Source organism: Pocillopora verrucosa, chromosome 2, assembly GCF_036669915.1.
Source record: "Pocillopora verrucosa isolate sample1 chromosome 2, ASM3666991v2, whole genome shotgun sequence".
NCBI classification, from domain to species: Eukaryota; Metazoa; Cnidaria; class Anthozoa; order Scleractinia; family Pocilloporidae; genus Pocillopora; species Pocillopora verrucosa.
In genome coordinates, this window is record NC_089313.1 from 6,866,128 (window position 1) to 6,875,629 (window position 9,502).

General features: G+C 39.2%; 1 long non-coding RNA gene across 2 annotated transcripts in view; it reads left to right on the plus strand.

The window, feature by feature from the left end:
- LOC136279272 (uncharacterized) overlaps window positions 1-9,502 on the plus strand; it is a 154,875-nt gene that overhangs the window by 79,787 nt on the left and 65,586 nt on the right. Inside the window, exon 3 of one of the 2 annotated variants that reach the window (XR_010716793.1) lies at window positions 9,075-9,486. The exons of the other annotated variant lie outside the window; for it this stretch is intronic. This is a non-coding gene — a long non-coding RNA (uncharacterized lncRNA). Of the gene's footprint in view, window positions 1-9,074; window positions 9,487-9,502 lie in introns of those variants that run through there. 2 annotated transcript variants of the gene reach the window in all.

Here is a 9,502-nt window from a genome sequence, read left to right on the forward strand (position 1 = left end):
CTTAGGATTAAAACGTGTTTCGGGTGATTTCAGAAGCTCTAGATTTCAAAATTTGCCAGGGGAGGCCCCAGGACCCTCATATATAAGTTGGTGCCAATGAGCTCACCCTACGCGGGAACTACAATAGCTCCTCCGATCCAAAATATGCTACCCGGCCCCCGTTCTATATCAACGTTCATAGAAAACTCAATTTTTGAAGCAGCCTTTTGCCATTTGCTTTTTAAACTGCACTGCAAGAGCAGCATTTAACAAGGTCTTCGAGCAGAGCGATGTAAGTTTTTTTTCTTTTTCTCTGAACAACCCCAGGTGGTAATGCAAGACTGAAACTCTCGCAAAGGAGTTTTAAGATTGTAAGTTTGAGGTTTTTGAGTGTGTTATTCTCGACCATGGAACAGATGTTGTACTGTTGGTAATGAACAGGATGAGTTACATTTAACTGCTCAAAAATAGACTCCTTAACATTTGACAAATAAAATTCTTCCTCCATAGCAACCAGATCTTGCTCAGTTACAGTTTGTGCGCAGGGGGTTGTCTGCTGTTTCACTTTTGCTGCCATTCTAGAAAAAAATGAGGCTACTTGTTGAGTTGTCAAAAACTCAGGGACACCGAGCAAGCGCTCCCCGTTCAATCCCTTTGCTCTTCTCATTTCTGTTGCAACAATTTCCGCGTAGACCCTCCTGCCGCTTCCTTGTCTGATGGTAAATCTAACAGTCAGATTCTCTCGTTGCTTTTCGTTAAACCAGTAAGCTTTCTTTACGTGTTTTAAAGCGAAGCCTTCAGGCGGTGTTACACACCCACTGTTACGAGGACAGGATTCAGGAGGTAGAGGAATAGTTGGCACGGAACTTGAACCTTCCTCGAGTCTTGCAGCATATTTAACCTTCGCTTCATCAAGAAGTGTCTCCCTTTCAATCGTCTTTGTACATGTTCCGAACGCGAGATTTTTTCTAGAGAAGAGTGCCGTTGGAAACTACGCGTGCGGCCCTCTTTTGGACATTGAAACACTTGATCATGGTCTTTCGCTTCACGGCTCTTTAAGTTTTCTCCTTAGGGCGATCTCTTTAAATTCTCCGAGGGTAAAGTAACCGAAATATTTTGGTAATGGCGTTTTGTGGAAAATAATAACATGATAGATAAAACCAAACACACCTAAACATTATCCAGACCGAGATTTCGTTCGTTTCACATTGCGAAAATAGCGTTAGGTGCAGCTTGTGGACTGCTACCTTAATGAAGAAGAAGTTTCTTTTTCCAGTATAGCGTTCTAAATAAAAAAAAAACTTGAAATAAATTTTTATAACAAAAACTGGCGCCAGGTTTGATGTTTTTTGAAGTGATCTTGATTTCCAGCTTTCCCTTGCTGAATTTTTCAGTCTCAAAACTAAAGATCATGCTACATTATAGCTAGAAACTGCATAGAGAAGATAACGTAAGGTTCACCATTTGTTCCTTCCAAAGAAATGCATTTGCTGGGGCCTATATCAAATGCCTGCCACACCCTCATTCCACCGGGATAAAATCTGAAGTTGTTCTATTTACTGATGCCACTAATCTTCTGTCGAGTTGGGAGAACAGTTTTGGGTTCCCCAAGGCTGTCTAACATCACTAACATGACTCATTCATCCGTGACCTTATATAACTAAAAGATGTTCCATAAAACTAAAAGATGAGGAAGCGGAAATAGAAATGACCGGAAGTCAGATTAAACAAGAAGCCCCGGAAACTAACACTTTCTAAATGGCGGGAAATAGAGGCAGACGATCAGTGAAGTTTGAGAAGCACTACTATGCAAGGTGTACGAATTTGGCTGCCCAACATCGAAGGATTTTTTACGTCTTTGGGTAGGCTACTGGAAAGTGCAGAAGGGCAAAGGAACACTGCGTCCTACGACTCGGCTGAATTTTTTAGTCGCCGTTTACGAAAAAACGAAAGAACTCTTGTCACTGACCCTAAGAATAGAAGAAGCCTTCCCAAATGAAGTTGAGGTGATCTCTGATCTAAACGAACTTGTTGCAACAGTTGCAAACTCTGCAAAATGACGCCGGTTTTCGTCGGGCTGATATCGGAAGAATTCTTGGATGAGAGTATTGCTTATGGCAAAATTGGTTTTGGCAAGATATAGACATGAAAGGATGATCCTTCTTTATCTTACCTTCAGTTAACAGTTGTGTTATTCTTGGGCCCACAAACCATTTTTATTCATAATTTTTCATGGGACATAAAAAGTAACACATAGAATCATAATCACTAAGAGACTGAATAGGGGAGGGTGTAACTTGAGGTAAAAAATCTTTGTACTTGGTACAATTATCCATGACTTTACATATGTTTATGGGAATGTTTTGCTCCTTTATTGCTAGAAGTTCTACTGCTCAAATTAACACAAAATCTCTGTTAATTTCCTAAGCAGTGGCTAAGGAATATATGCCAGTGGACCTTTCATATAAAACAATAAAATTTTCAAATCCGTTTGGGTTACTCAGGAAATGTTCCACGTTCAAAGTTCCAGTTTCAAGTTACTCAGCATATTAACTGTTTTGTTAACAGCATGACAAACTCAACACTAACATAAAAGAGCTTACAAGAGCTAATTTACAAGGGTATAAACTTCTCTGCAATAGCCATTATGCATGCAATGTAGCCATAGCTTTACCTCATTTGTTATTGTTTTGAGTGATTGCAAATCAAGGCTAGATCTCAGGTTTAAAGTGTTAATACTATGAAGCATCTAGTACATTATGCCACTACAACACCATGAATTTTTTTTTCCCAGCTATTCAAAGTTTTACACCCCTTTGTATTAGTAAGGCTGTCAGATTTGAGATTATAACTGATTATTGTTACTGTTTCCCATTTACATTGTCATTAGTAATTTTATTCTTGGCATACTGACACGTATAACAGTAACCAATTTATACTAACTGTATTAAGAGTTCATTCCAAGTACATGAAGTTAATACAGTAAATCATGAATAGAAGTTTAAATAAAAAGAAGCAATCTACAATACCACATGGTAGGCTATGATTCCATCATGATCACCAGTTTGGAAGGCTGCATCTCCAACTTCTTGCAGTGACAATTCTTGGTTATGTGTCAGAGTAGTAATTGTGTCAGGTACTGAAACTGCATAGTCACTCAGCATGTCAGGTACAGGCCCTTCTTCATCAATCCCATAATGATTGAATAAATTAACAGCCTTGCTGGCAGTCACATCTATCACAGCCTTATACCCAGAATTTCTGAAATGTAGCATTCCTTGTATCCAGAGCTGATTGGGAGAGAAATTGCATTATGTGCTTACAGGATGATTATTCCACTGACCAATAAATTGGTTAATTGCATTATTAATCAGTGGAATGTAGACTAGATGAATACAAAACAGATGCACCTCATCTGTTGGATCTAAAATTCCACTGTGCTCAAGAAAGAGGAAAATGTTCAAAAAGCGGCTCACAATAACCCAGTTGACATCACACCAGAGATTCTCTATTCTCTAGTTATGAACAGATTTTTTAGTGATGTGGCTGCCTCTATTTAAACCTCTTTCTTGCAGCATGAAGCAAGCAACTTCTATGTTTTCCATTCCAAGATCACTGCCAACTCTTGATGGTAAATTGTAATGCTCAACAGCTGACTGGAAATACTGCAGTACAGTTAAAACCCTGTTATTGGTTGATGCCTAAAGGAATACTATCATTCTTGAAAAACCATCTAAACCACCATGAATGATAATTTTGTATGGCTGGATTAGTTTTTGGTTGCCATCAATGTGCCTTTTGGACACCATGAAGACAACAACAAGAGGCATTTTTGACCACCCATGAGTAACAGGCATGATAGTCAGGAATTTTGAGCATAATATCAGGGGAAGGTGGGGGCTGGGAAACTGGGTTAGGGTGATTAGTGAGGGGGCTAAATAGAACTGGGGGAGGTATCGCAAATCATGAGTTGAATTGGCATTAATGCTCATGCATCAAAGTTACAGCCTGACCTCCCTTGTATCACAGATTTAAACCAGTGTTGTCCCTGTGTGTAGGGAACTCCCATATAAAAAGGAAAGGAGTGCTTGTCGCAAATTTTGAAAAGAACCCTTAAAAGGTACCAAGATCCTGTTTTATGGGCATAGCTTAATATGCTTTTCACCCCTAAGAGGAAACAATTCTGAAACAACACAGTTAACTCTAGCTGTCATTTTTTTCTGTTCAAGACCCTACCTAAGAGGTAGCGCAAAAGCTCCCGCTGTGGACCTTTTGGAACTGACCACCATACCAACCAACCCTGCATTTTTAAACTCTAAAAAGTATGACAAGCATCCCTGTCCTTTTTATACAGGAGTCCCCCCAGGGGGGTGTTGTCGCTAGAGAAATAACAAACTGCCTGACTATTTTGAAAAAAGGGGTGGTGGGCTCTAATGGTGTAGGGGGGGGGCTGTTAAAAAAGGAGACCCCCCTAAACAGAGACTCGTTAGAAAGAAGGTAGTGTTAAACTAAATAGCGCTTTAACGAATTCTTTTACTTTACCATAACGTATTGAGCCATGGCACACTGTACACTCTACAAATTATCTGCTGCGCTGCTCTTAAAGTGCGAAGAACCGGATCCACTCTTCGAATAGATTCCTGAATACTATTCTTAGAGTCAGAGTGACAAGAGTTCTTTCGTTTTCTCGTAAACGGCGACTAAAAAATTCAGCCGAGTCGTAGGACGCAGTGTTCCTTTGCCCTTCTGCACTTTCCGGTAGCCTACCCAAAGACGTAAAAAATCCTTCGATGTTGGGCAGCCAAATTCGTACACCTTGCATAGTAGTGCTTCTCAAACTTCACTGATCGTCTGCCTCTATTTCCCGCCATTTAGAAAGTGTTAGTTTCCGGGGCTTCTTGTTTAATCTGACTTCCGGTCATTTCTATTTCCGCTTCCTCATCTTTTAGTTTTATGGAACATCTTTTAGTTATATAAGGTCACGGATGAATGAGTCATGTTAGTGATGTTAGACAGCCTCGTAGGACGCAGTGTTCCTTTGCCCTTCTGCACTTTCCGGTAGCCTACCCAAAGACGTAAAAAATCCTTCGATGTTGGGCAGCCAAATCCGTGCACCTTGCATAGTGCTTCTCAAACTTCACTGATCGTCTGCCTCCATTTCCGCCATTTTGAAAATGTTAGTTTCCGGGGCTTCTTGTTTAATCTAACTTCCGGTCATTTCTATTTCCGCTTCCTTATCTTTTAGTTTTATTGAACATCTCTTGGTTATATAAGGTCACGCGTGAATGAGTCAGGAAAACAATGTATGCTGCACAACATCGATGTATGACATCCAAAATCGATGTATTCCGGATGAAATTGATTTATTTTATTTTAAGACTTGTATTATAACGCATAACAATAATGTAATTGAACAAAACATTAATGTATCCATGTTCTATATTTTGTCCGTAAAAGAACCTCTTACATACACTCCGAAACAATTCTTGCAGTTTCTCCCGAGATTTAGTATACGGAACCCGATGAACTAACCCTCTTTCGGCAGATTTGTTTCCGTCATTAATGATGTTACGCTCTTATGGACCACAACGGTTTTGAGTGACAAACTCGACATCTCCCTGCGACCATCAAAATCAACTGGACAAACCCAGCTTGATGTATTGCGTGACGTGATTGTTCAAACTTTTCTCTTTGTCATACGACCTGTTTCGCAGGTGCTACGAGTTGGAACCAAAATTAGTTAATGTAACGAATTGGAATCGAAAGTTATTCAAATGGACTGAAGAATTTTACATTTTAATGAGAATTTTATCGTTTAAATGTTTTCTTGATTCACGGAAAGCAAAGATTGGAGTGGCTTTGGGTATTTCAGCCCTGATTTGGAAAAAATAAAACAGTTAGTGGTATGTTCTAAACACCAGAACACCTTAAAGGACACTGGAAATGTAGTAAAAGTATTTTTTAGCATCCAGAGCAAAAAGAAGAATGTGAGGCAGTGAAAGGAGACTGAGTTTTCAACTCCATTTGTCGTAAAAGCTGCCACCAGCTTGTTATTGAACTCACTAAAATTTGGCTGGAAGGCATTAACTTTTTTTGTCGCGAAACTCGTGGATTTTAAAACTTTGAAACGACGTCCGATGAATCCTGAAACTGGAGTTTGAGTCCATTGGTAAACTATGCCAGCTGGTCTCATGAGTAGATCAAGCTCTGACGAAATTTGACAGTTTTGAAGTTTTAAGTGGATGCAAAAATATAGACAAAAATTCGTCATAACACAATTTGTCCTTTGATTTTGTCAAGAGAATTCTGGTTTTGTCTGCTATTGCAGATAGCCCAGATAGGCACTTACGAACCAATTTTTAGTTAGATAATAGCCTTCACTCTCGAGAAATTGCAAATATATTACTCATGTTATACGAGTACAACTTAAATTCCGAAACTTCAATCCAGTCAGTCTGGCTTTCTTTTACTGCCTCACATTTTCCCTTATGCTGTGGCTGTTAACAAGTACCTCCACCGCATTTCTAATGTTTCTTAAAGTGTTCAGATGTTTAGAACATACCAATAACTGTTATATCTTTTTCCATATCGTGGTCAAACTGACCGGAATGAAACAAAATTAACTTGTAATCGAGGATTTCGCTGGATAGCTGGTGATACTTCAAATAACTCGATACGTCGTCCCAGGAGAGAAATCAGGGCTTAAATATCCAAAGCCAAAACAAAACAAATCTGCGGAAAGGAGGGTTAGTTCATCGGGTTCCGTATACTAAATCTCGGAAGAATCTGCAAGAATTATTTCAGAGTGTATGCGTGTTGTTTTGTAAATATAAACACTGCAACCTATTTTAACTTGTTTTTGTGTCCTTTCAAGCAACGCGATATGTCTGTTATGACCAGAGTGCCAAATTTTATTCTTTAATTTTGATCTTCTCCACACTGCATAATTCATGACCTGATATTTCAACGTAAATTATCGAGGAGGCCTTCCTATCACCTCTGTCTACTTTGTAAGTCACGCAAGCGCGCAAGCGTTACGACCGATAACGTTTACGCAACGCTTTAGGACAACTCGGCATCTAATCTCCATTCAGTTGCAGTGAAAACCTAAAATCCTCAACGAACGAAGTCTGAACTGCCAAAAGGAGATCTTGGTCAATTCCAAGAATCATGCAAATGATCTTTGACACGAGCGCAATTGAGCAAACACATGGATTTGCGTTGTTTTTAAGAAGTTGGTGGATGGAAGCTAGAGATATACCCGCGGATTTGAGGCAATCCGTGACCTCATTGGTGTATAAACTATGCACTGATATGCTTTTTCGGCCCGATTAACGCCTGCATTTTGAGAATTCTTTCGTACAAAGTAGTGAATTTTTGATATGCAAATTAAGGTCGAAGAGCAGGGTCTCCTCTGATCACGCTGGTATGAAAAATATTTCAGCTGAAGTTTCCATATTTTGTCTGTGAACTAAATGAATACACCTTGTAACATGTAGCAAGATAGAATTCCGTGAGCTACATTGTTGCAGTCGCTGCGCGCTAGACAAAATCTTTAAATTGGACACTTTCGATCACTGTTAGCAGGGGTAGTCTTGCCAAAAATGATTTTTGGCTTGTGGCGAAGCAAAAAGAGAGAATTGGAGAACAACTAAACTATTTTTGAAACATGTGTCCTAAACCCTTTTCATGGGCAGAAAATAAAAGAAAACTTTTTTCCGACGGGAAGTCAAGAGGACCGCTCTTAGCGAGAGTGGCACATAAATCATATATAAGTAGAAATTCACAAATGCTGCAATCTGATTCGCTACGCAACTACGTAGCCTCATACTGTCCAGGTGTCTAAAAAAATCATGAGCCTGTTTCGTTGTTAAGTTTTGAACGAGTTCAACTTAGAAGTTCAACTAAACAGTTTAATCATTCGCTTTTGATTTCTCTATGTAATAATTGATTCAGGCTTAGCCCAAGTCAACGACCACGCGAAAGAAATCTTGAACTCATAGGGCAATTTTCAATCTAAGATTACATTGGTTTTGCTCCGCTCTGTCATTGATCCAGAAAACTCGGGCCACTCTCTTTCAACCAATCAGATGCAAAACTAAAATCAACCACAACTTGGTCGCCCGTGTTTTCCCGCGCTTTAGACAGTTTGGTTGTGTTCACTTTGATTTCTCTTTGGCTCTTCAAAGTATTTTCTTTCTTTTGATTAGCTGTAGGGATTACTTTGATTTCAGTTTTACGACACTTTGTCAAAAAGCGTTCTATACGAAATTTCAAGGGTTAAATATGAACAAAACTGGAAACATGTCACTCCAAGTCAACAAGAGAGAGAAACTCACAAACGGAGCAAATATCTCCGGGCAAGTCGTCGTTCTATGTAGTAGCACTACTCTTAATTTCTAAATCCACCCAAAGGAAGTAGTGCAACTGATTCTACGTGATATCGATACGACATGCGCGCAAAAACACGTAAGCGTATCTGTTAACCACAGAGTTGTTTGGCCTTAAACATCCTGCAATTCACCAGCCAGTGGACAAAAGCCCCCACTAAAGAATTTCCTTCATGTGGCTGGCAGTTTACAGCGGTTCAAATCTCCGCTGCATCACTTTGCTGCTTAAAATCCTATTGTGACTATAACTGGAAAGTTTGCCTCCAGTCTCCACTGTTCCATTAGCTATCTTTAGTACTCGTAACCAGGCTTCTTCTCAGATTCCAATTCCCGGCCTCGAGGCTGTGTGATAACAGATACGTTATAAATGAGTTTTCCAATGGATTTCCAGTTTCTGATTATGGTAAACACTTCTATACCTGATTTTGCATAGATATCCTACATGCTAACTTTTAAAACTTGTGACTAATCCATTTTATGACTAATCACTGGTATTCCAGTCGCTAGTTGTACTAAAAACTTCTAGACCTGCTTTCGTAAGGATATCCTACGTGCTAACTTTTAAAACTGATAACTAATAAATTTTTGGTATGTGTAATTTGTTCAGACAGTCGGTTCACGCTGTGTAATAACACATTACACAGCCATCCCTTCCAACAAGGTTACTGCAGCTGTTTATTTTGTTGTTTTGTTTTTCCGTTTCAGGGCCATAAAGGTGTTGCAAATACGGCCACCGGGCCTGAGAATTCACATCCACTTTCAAGTCAGGAAGTCCTCATAAGTGACTTAAGACAGAATTTCTCCTTACAATATCAAAACAATATAAAGCAGACAAGTTATGAGAATAAAAAAAAAATCAACTAGGGGATTATCAGTTGATCCATCAACAAATTCTCCGAACTAACATCTAAAGAATCGTAAGACAGACAGTAAGGAGAGTTAATAAAAATATCTTGGGAGTGAAAGGGTTAAAGGATACAGCCTTTCAGCGAGAAGCCAGTATGGCGATTTGGATCGTAAACTTTACGGTAGTCAAACACTTGAATAATTTATAACTAATTTAGTGAACCGAATTAGAGCGTAGAAACATCTTCTGATGATTGTGTTAATAAATAAAACCAACCAAATTGAGC